Source organism: Balearica regulorum, chromosome 10 (genome assembly GCF_011004875.1).
Source record: "Balearica regulorum gibbericeps isolate bBalReg1 chromosome 10, bBalReg1.pri, whole genome shotgun sequence".
NCBI lineage: Eukaryota > Metazoa > Chordata > Aves > Gruiformes > Gruidae > Balearica > Balearica regulorum.
Window position 1 is genome coordinate 16,787,053 of NC_046193.1, and position 7,019 is coordinate 16,794,071.

Genomic DNA, 7,019 nt, shown 5'->3' on the forward strand with positions numbered 1-7,019 from the left:
AGCCCTTCCAGCTCCATCAGACGCAAGAGACACACGGGGCAAGGAGCCACCCCGTCCCTTCTGTGCCACGGGGGAGCAGGGTTAGCCACGCACACTCTTCCCAGCCTCCGCAGCAGACGCAGGTGGATATTCGTTTGCAAATCCACACGTGCACTAAATGCGCATCCCAGGGGAAAAGCATGGACATGTGTAAAATGTTCCCAGGTGGGAACCGGCCAGTGCCTGGGACACGAGCTGCTCTCAAAGCAAACAAGCAGTCAAGCAAGATCCATCCACAGTCACTAGCAGTCTGGGGAAAATAAAAAGTGCCTGGGTTGTCACAGATTGCTTTCTCATAGTCAGTATGGGTCAGTTCTTCAGCTTATTACAAAATTTAATTAAAATAATTTGAAATCTTTTTTTTTTTCTTTATTTTACAGCTTTCATTTCTGCCTTCTGGAACTTTATTGGCTTGGACTTTTTTCTGGATTTTTTTTTTTTTTTAAATTACATATTTATGTCCTTGTCTATCAACTATCATAATTTTTTATGACATGATAAAGCTAAAAATGGGCTTCCACCCATGTATGTTATGCCTTTGTTAGCAAAATAAAACTGGAAAAGCATCTTGCAAAAAAATGTATAAAGGGCCACTGTGTATATAGTATTAACTTTCTTTAATCCATAGCTGGGCACTTTTTCAAGGGCAATAAAAAGAGATGCAGATTTAAGTACTTTTAACCTAATCCTCCAACATCACGTAAATCACTAAAGAAAAAGCCAGCTCCCACAAACACCAACCTGAAAATGTACGTAGGTAAGTCTGGTGCTTCTACAAATCTGATGGGGTTTTGCTGAGCGAGTCAAATATGCAGGTTCAAGGTTGGCTGAGCATCAGTATTATGTTCCAGTCTACCTCTACTGTCATATATTTAATCTCCAGTAATTATACTTCTAAATGAATCCATTTCACAAAAGCCACAGTGCATAGAGTGAATCGGTGAGTAAATTTTCGTAACCTCAGAACCAACCCCAGATTGGGGTGGAGCTGCTCTGCCTATGGAACAGATAGAGATGTAATTGTCAAAATAAAGACAAAACTAAAAGAAAAAATACAAAGAATTCCCTTGGCTCAAGGTTTTTAAGTTCTTTCCTGTTACTAAAAAAATATTTTCTAAATGCACACAGCATATTGTTTTGCTGCAGCCCCTGATTACAAAAAAAAAAATAATCATGAGGATCTGATTAGAAACTTCTGATTAGAGGTAAAAAATATCACTGATAACATCTGGGTGCAAACTGAGAATTCACAGCATGGTGGATATGGAGGCAGCAGTCTGTCACCTGGATTGCTTGCTCTGGTGAGATGAAATGAGTTTTACCATGGCCAAATCCAACGCAGACAGCTAGGAGCAGGGACAGGATGCCACGCACCTCCAGAGGGATGCTACAGCACAAAGGGGCTCGCATGGTCCCAAGACGCACTGCCAGGAGGGCACAGCCTTTCCTGGGGATGCGGGAGCAGGGAGGACAGTGCCGTGATGCCGTGGACAATGCTGGTGCTTTGACTTCTGAAGGACGTAGAAAGGCAGGAGTGTTTTACTGGAGAGGAGGGCGCGGTGACCTGAGCTCTAGGGAAATGCTTGCTCGGCACGCACTTACAGAGCTTGTTCTTTTGAAGCCAATTTTGAAATGCTTGGACTATAGGGCAGTAGAAACTTTGGGGAGAAAATACTAGGCACATAAAGGGTATTTAATAATGAAGGAAGACAGCAAGAATGACTGGGTAGGGACTGAAGCCAGACAAATTCAGATGAGAAATAAGGCATTACATTTTCAGAGCGAGGAGGATTAACCTTGGAAATGAACTACCCAATGAAGTGATGGATCATCTGTCTGCTGGTATCTTTAAATCCAGACTGGATGCCTTCCTGGAAGACATGTGCGAGTCAAATACAGGTTTCTTGCTTCACACAGAGATGGATGGGTGAGGTTAAACAGCCTGAGGTACGAGGGGGCTAGTATGAATGATCTAACGGTCCCCTCTAAACTCCGAATGTGTGACTCAAGGAAACATGATGCAACACAGAAATGTCCGCAGGTCTCTGGATTACTGCTTTTTACAGGTCATTTTGAATCGTCCCATGCCCAACAGGCAGTCCCACTGACATCCACGGCTCTGCCTGCAGAAGCTGCTGTGCCACCTGGACAACCACGGCTCCATCTGGGCATAAATGACTGTAAAATGACTCAATTTGCTTCTCTGCGGGACAAAAAGAGCTAATGCATCACATCACTCATCACAGCTATGAGCCAACAGGTCCTCACCTTCCGCTGCTACCAGGCTCAGAAATACACAGAACAGAATGTTAATACCCTTTTCAGTGTTTTAAATACATTACTTTTAAAAGAGAAAAGTTTATTTCCTCTAACCCTTCTACAGCAAGTCCTAAACCCATCAGACACCTGTGCCCCCCTGCAGACAGCTCGCCCTCCTGCATAGGTGCTAACTCCCTTTAGCCCTCCCTATTAAGAAGAAAATTCATCCAAATCCAAACTGGTAAGAACTTCCAGTAAATTCAAGCAAAATTTAAACTTCAGTAGAAGAATAACAGAAAAGACTAGGAAAAATCCTGAAAGCCCCACTAACTTTATAAAGCCTAACTTGTGCATGCTCCAAAGGGCTGACCCATCTCCAGCATGCCCAAAAAGTCAGACCTCTAGGCTGGCTCTGGAGCAGAAAGGGTAATACTTCCATCAGCGATGCAGAATGGCAAACTCGAAAATTTTCCCTCAAATGTCCAGAAAATCAGCAACACGTGGCAAGCAAGGCCACATAGTGCTATCCCCCTATGTTTCACTTCAATTTTTATCCATTCCATGTGTTGCTTTCTTGCCATTTAAAATCTTAGTTCTCATTTATCAGCGTTTTCACATTTCACTTCTGGACACTGCTGTCCATGCATTATCCATCCTTTTTATCTTGCTGTTTGAACTGCATTCTGCAGCTCTGGTTCAGTTTTACCATTCATTCATCAGCATGAAGTTAAACAATTACTAAACAACTTGGGTAGCTGGCAAGCAGTGAGGAAGCAAGATCCATTTCTGCCCGGAGGGAAGAAAAGATTTTATACAATAGCGTGGCCTTTGTTTTGCATCTCATGGGTGATGCTATTGATGTGAAGGTTATATCACATTATGTGCCAAACCACTTGAGCTAGTTTCAGATTGCAGTTCCCCTTGGGGTATTTCCACTCAATATATAAGATAACCAGATCTGCTCTCTGTCCACTCCTAGCCTGGACAGCGCTTAGTCAGCTCCCCAAATCTTGGCAAGCTGAAGCAAGAAAGCGGAGCTGCGCTCCTCACCTAGTTATTGCCATTTTTTCAATGATCACTCCTCTGAATGCTATGGAGCACATGGCAAAACAATGAGCAAATTGCATGTTTTCCTGCGGTGAGCAGAAAGCAGTTAAGTGACTATAAAACATAGTGCCTGGTACACGTCAATATATTCTGCTTGCATCTGCGGAATAGTAGTACGTTGTTTCGGCTTTAATTCATGACCACAAAACTGCTGATTACCTTGCTGTGTGACAGAGATGCAATTCTGCTTCCCACATATCAGGAACATCAGGATTCAGGGATCTGACCTGGGTCATGTTTTATTATTTTGTTTTTAGAATTATCTCAGCATTTCCCACTACTAAAAATATAGTACAGATAACAGTGATCTTAGCTTTGTTTTGTAGACCTTGATCCCCCCCAGCCCCGCCCCCCCCCCCCAACCTTTATTTTACACTGTAATTGTTAATTTGCATTATAATTGTTATTTTGCATTATAATCTGTATTTCACGATCTGGCCTCCCACTTTTCTTGCACCATGCTAACGTGAAATATCGAAGAGGTTATTTTGCAGAGCTTGATACCTAGTGGAAAGACTACTGCTGGATGGCTTGGACTGAGCCATAACACCAGAAACCAAGTGTGCAAAGGGGCCAGTCTGCTAAGAGCCACTCCACGGGCATGTCCGAGGAGTCACAGCTCAGAGAGCAGATGAGCGATCTGGCCTGGGGACGCTGTCCAGACCTCGTGCTTCCAGGGAGATGGGAACAGGGTCCGCAGGGAGGAGTTTAGGATTTTGTTGATTTAACCCTCTCAAGCTGTTTAAAAATAACATTTCCTGTGCTTAAAACATATCTCTGCTATTCCGGTGTCCCCTGGATTTTTTTTTTATCGCACTTTTCTTTTGTTGGGAGTTAATGAGCTCTCACAAAACAACTGGAGGCATGTAACTACTCTAAGATGAAGTTCTGGGTTTAAGGAACTGGACCTTGGGGCCCTTCTGCCCAGGAAAAAAGCCAGATACAGGATTTTGCCTTGAAGGAGATCCAGAGATAGTTACAGGATCGACACTCAGACCAGGTTTCTCCAGCATGAAGGGCTGGAGAAGTTAAGCACTGCTTGAGACAGCCAGATTTTCAGATGGGGATCTGATCACAGGGTATTAATGTCAAACAAATGTCACATGCACTAGGACAACAGAGTCTGTAAAGATTTTATTCTAGTGCCCTGAGTCTGGAAATTTAAGAGGTCATAAGGAAAATACCTTAAATGTTGAGGTCATTACTAAAGAGCTGAATTAAAATTATCCATAAAGAGCCTGAAAGCACTGAGGAATCCGTCATCTGAACTCTTTGGGCTGGGCTTACTAATGGTCAAAATCAAAACCGTCTCTTTCATTTAAAAAGTACACATGCAAGTACTCGTCTCAGTGCAAGAGGTTCAGGTTCAAGTCCTTTTTCTGCTCATTACAGGCTTTTTTTTTTTTTTTGGCTCCCTCCTGCTGGAAAAGCTGGATTTGTATAAACAGTGAAGCACTCACCAGATTAGAGCTCCTGCCAGTATAATATGGTTGTCAGGATGACAGCCGGGAGATGGAAACCCCCGTGCAGGTCCCAGACAGGCACATTTCGGGGAAGTGTCAGAGCTCTGGGTACCTATCTCCCGCATCGCTCCCCTGCCACTCTCCCTGCCTTTCTGAGCCAAAAATCCATCCCCAGGAACCTCTTCCCATCACAGCGTTATTGAATCCAGCGTGTTTCTGTCAGTCAGCTTGTGCAATGAAACGCTGGTACAGGGGGATGTTTCTCACCAGCTATAGTCAAAATCAGCAAAAAAGGGATGGTAATTTCATCCTGGTTTACGTTTAAGTTCAAAGGCATCTTGGACTTAGAGTATATGCTAGAAGTAGAAGTGTCCAACATTTGTTAGCAGTTACACTGTACTGCTTATCAGAAAATGCAACAAAATAGGCTTACTTTGTTTTCTTGCCTGGACCAATATATTTCTATTGTTTATTTTGATTTTAGAAAAGAAACAATAGAGGAAAGTTCACCAAATGTAACATTTGCCAATGTTTTCACAGAAATATTTGCCACTGGAGGTCAGCTCCACATTTCCAACAGTAATTTAATAACCCAAATCTATCATATGGAAAGTCCCTCTGGATGCTTAACAAACTAGAGAGACATTCATAGGTCATTTTAAAAACATCAGCATACACTTTGAAGATGACTCCAGAATCTCCTCTGTGCTATAGATTCTTGTTGGACAAATTGTCCCTGAATCTATTTATTTATATATATTTTTTGCAGCATTATGAGAAAGCATTGGTTTACCCAGCTAAAAGCATCTAGCTGTAGTCACACAACTGCGCTGATGTTTGGCAGAGCAGAGCAAAACTGATTGAGAAAACAAAGGATTACATTGGAAGCTACCTATGAAAGATTTCTTTACCTAAAATTGTTTAGTGTAACTATACAATTTAAAACCACTCAAAAATCAAAACAGATGCTATCCATGTTTTAACTCAGTCCCACCACTCAGCCTGCCTGAAACAATGATCTGTGCATTTCTTGACTCTCTTTTGCATCTTTCAATGCACACATTTTTCTTTTCTTTCAAATGAAAAAAAAAAGGCAGTATCACCCAGGTATTCTCAAAAAAATTGACATAAACTTTAGACAAAACCCCCTTCGAGTCAATGTAGGCTGGACTCATCAACCTACAGATTACACTGGCCAGCAGGCAGGCAGAAACTGAGTGGGTACACTGCGTCCTCCCTGGAAAGGCTCGAGGCCAAGTGTTTTGCTGGTCAGTCCAGGCTCACCCGGCTCCTGGCAAAGCGGAGCTGATGCTGGAGCTGAGCACACTGCTGCGGGCTTGGCACGCAGGGCGGCTTCACACTATAATCTGCTTCAGCAAAACCACGCTCAACCCACCCAGCGATGGCGATTGGAGGTTTCAGGCCAGGCTGGAAGCGCTGCATCAATTGAATGCCATGCAGATGCGAGCAAGCCGCACACGGAGCAACCCAGGGCTTTGGGCAATCGAGGCGCATCCTTTCTTCCAGGCATCGACTGCATGACTGCAGGCACAGACAATCTGTCTTAGACAATAGAAAGAACAAATTCAAGCAAGCAGATGAATCGTATCTTTTTGAGCAGGACTCAGGTTTTGCTTTGTGATGAGGTTTTTCAGCAAACAGCCCTATGACATGGGACTTTTGCTGTCCTGCTGGCCGGGCAGATCATCCCCAGCTTGCTGAGCTGCACAAGGTAGCAAAACCTCTACCTGCATCCTCGATGCTGCAGTGGAGAGAGCAGGGCTGCAGGCCAGCTCTTACTGAGTGACCTGGAAAGAGCACAAGTGAAGAAAACCCTGACCTAATCCATTTTGGTGTTCAATCAGAGTATCCAGGCAGGAGTCAGCTGCTGTCCATCCTCCTTCATACCTGCAGCATGAGTCAGAGTCACAGTTAATTTTCTTGCCTGTTCTTAGAGCAACACACACGCTCATGCACTTCTAATATATATCTCCTAGATCAGAGGAGGCTAACATTTTATCCTTGCTTTAACAAGCAAGTATACCTTCTAAAAAAGCTCATTGCATTGCTCCAGTTATATGCAGCTGACTCGGGATGAGATGCCTGCAGCCTCTGCTTGAATAACACTAATAAAATAAATAAATAAGTCCA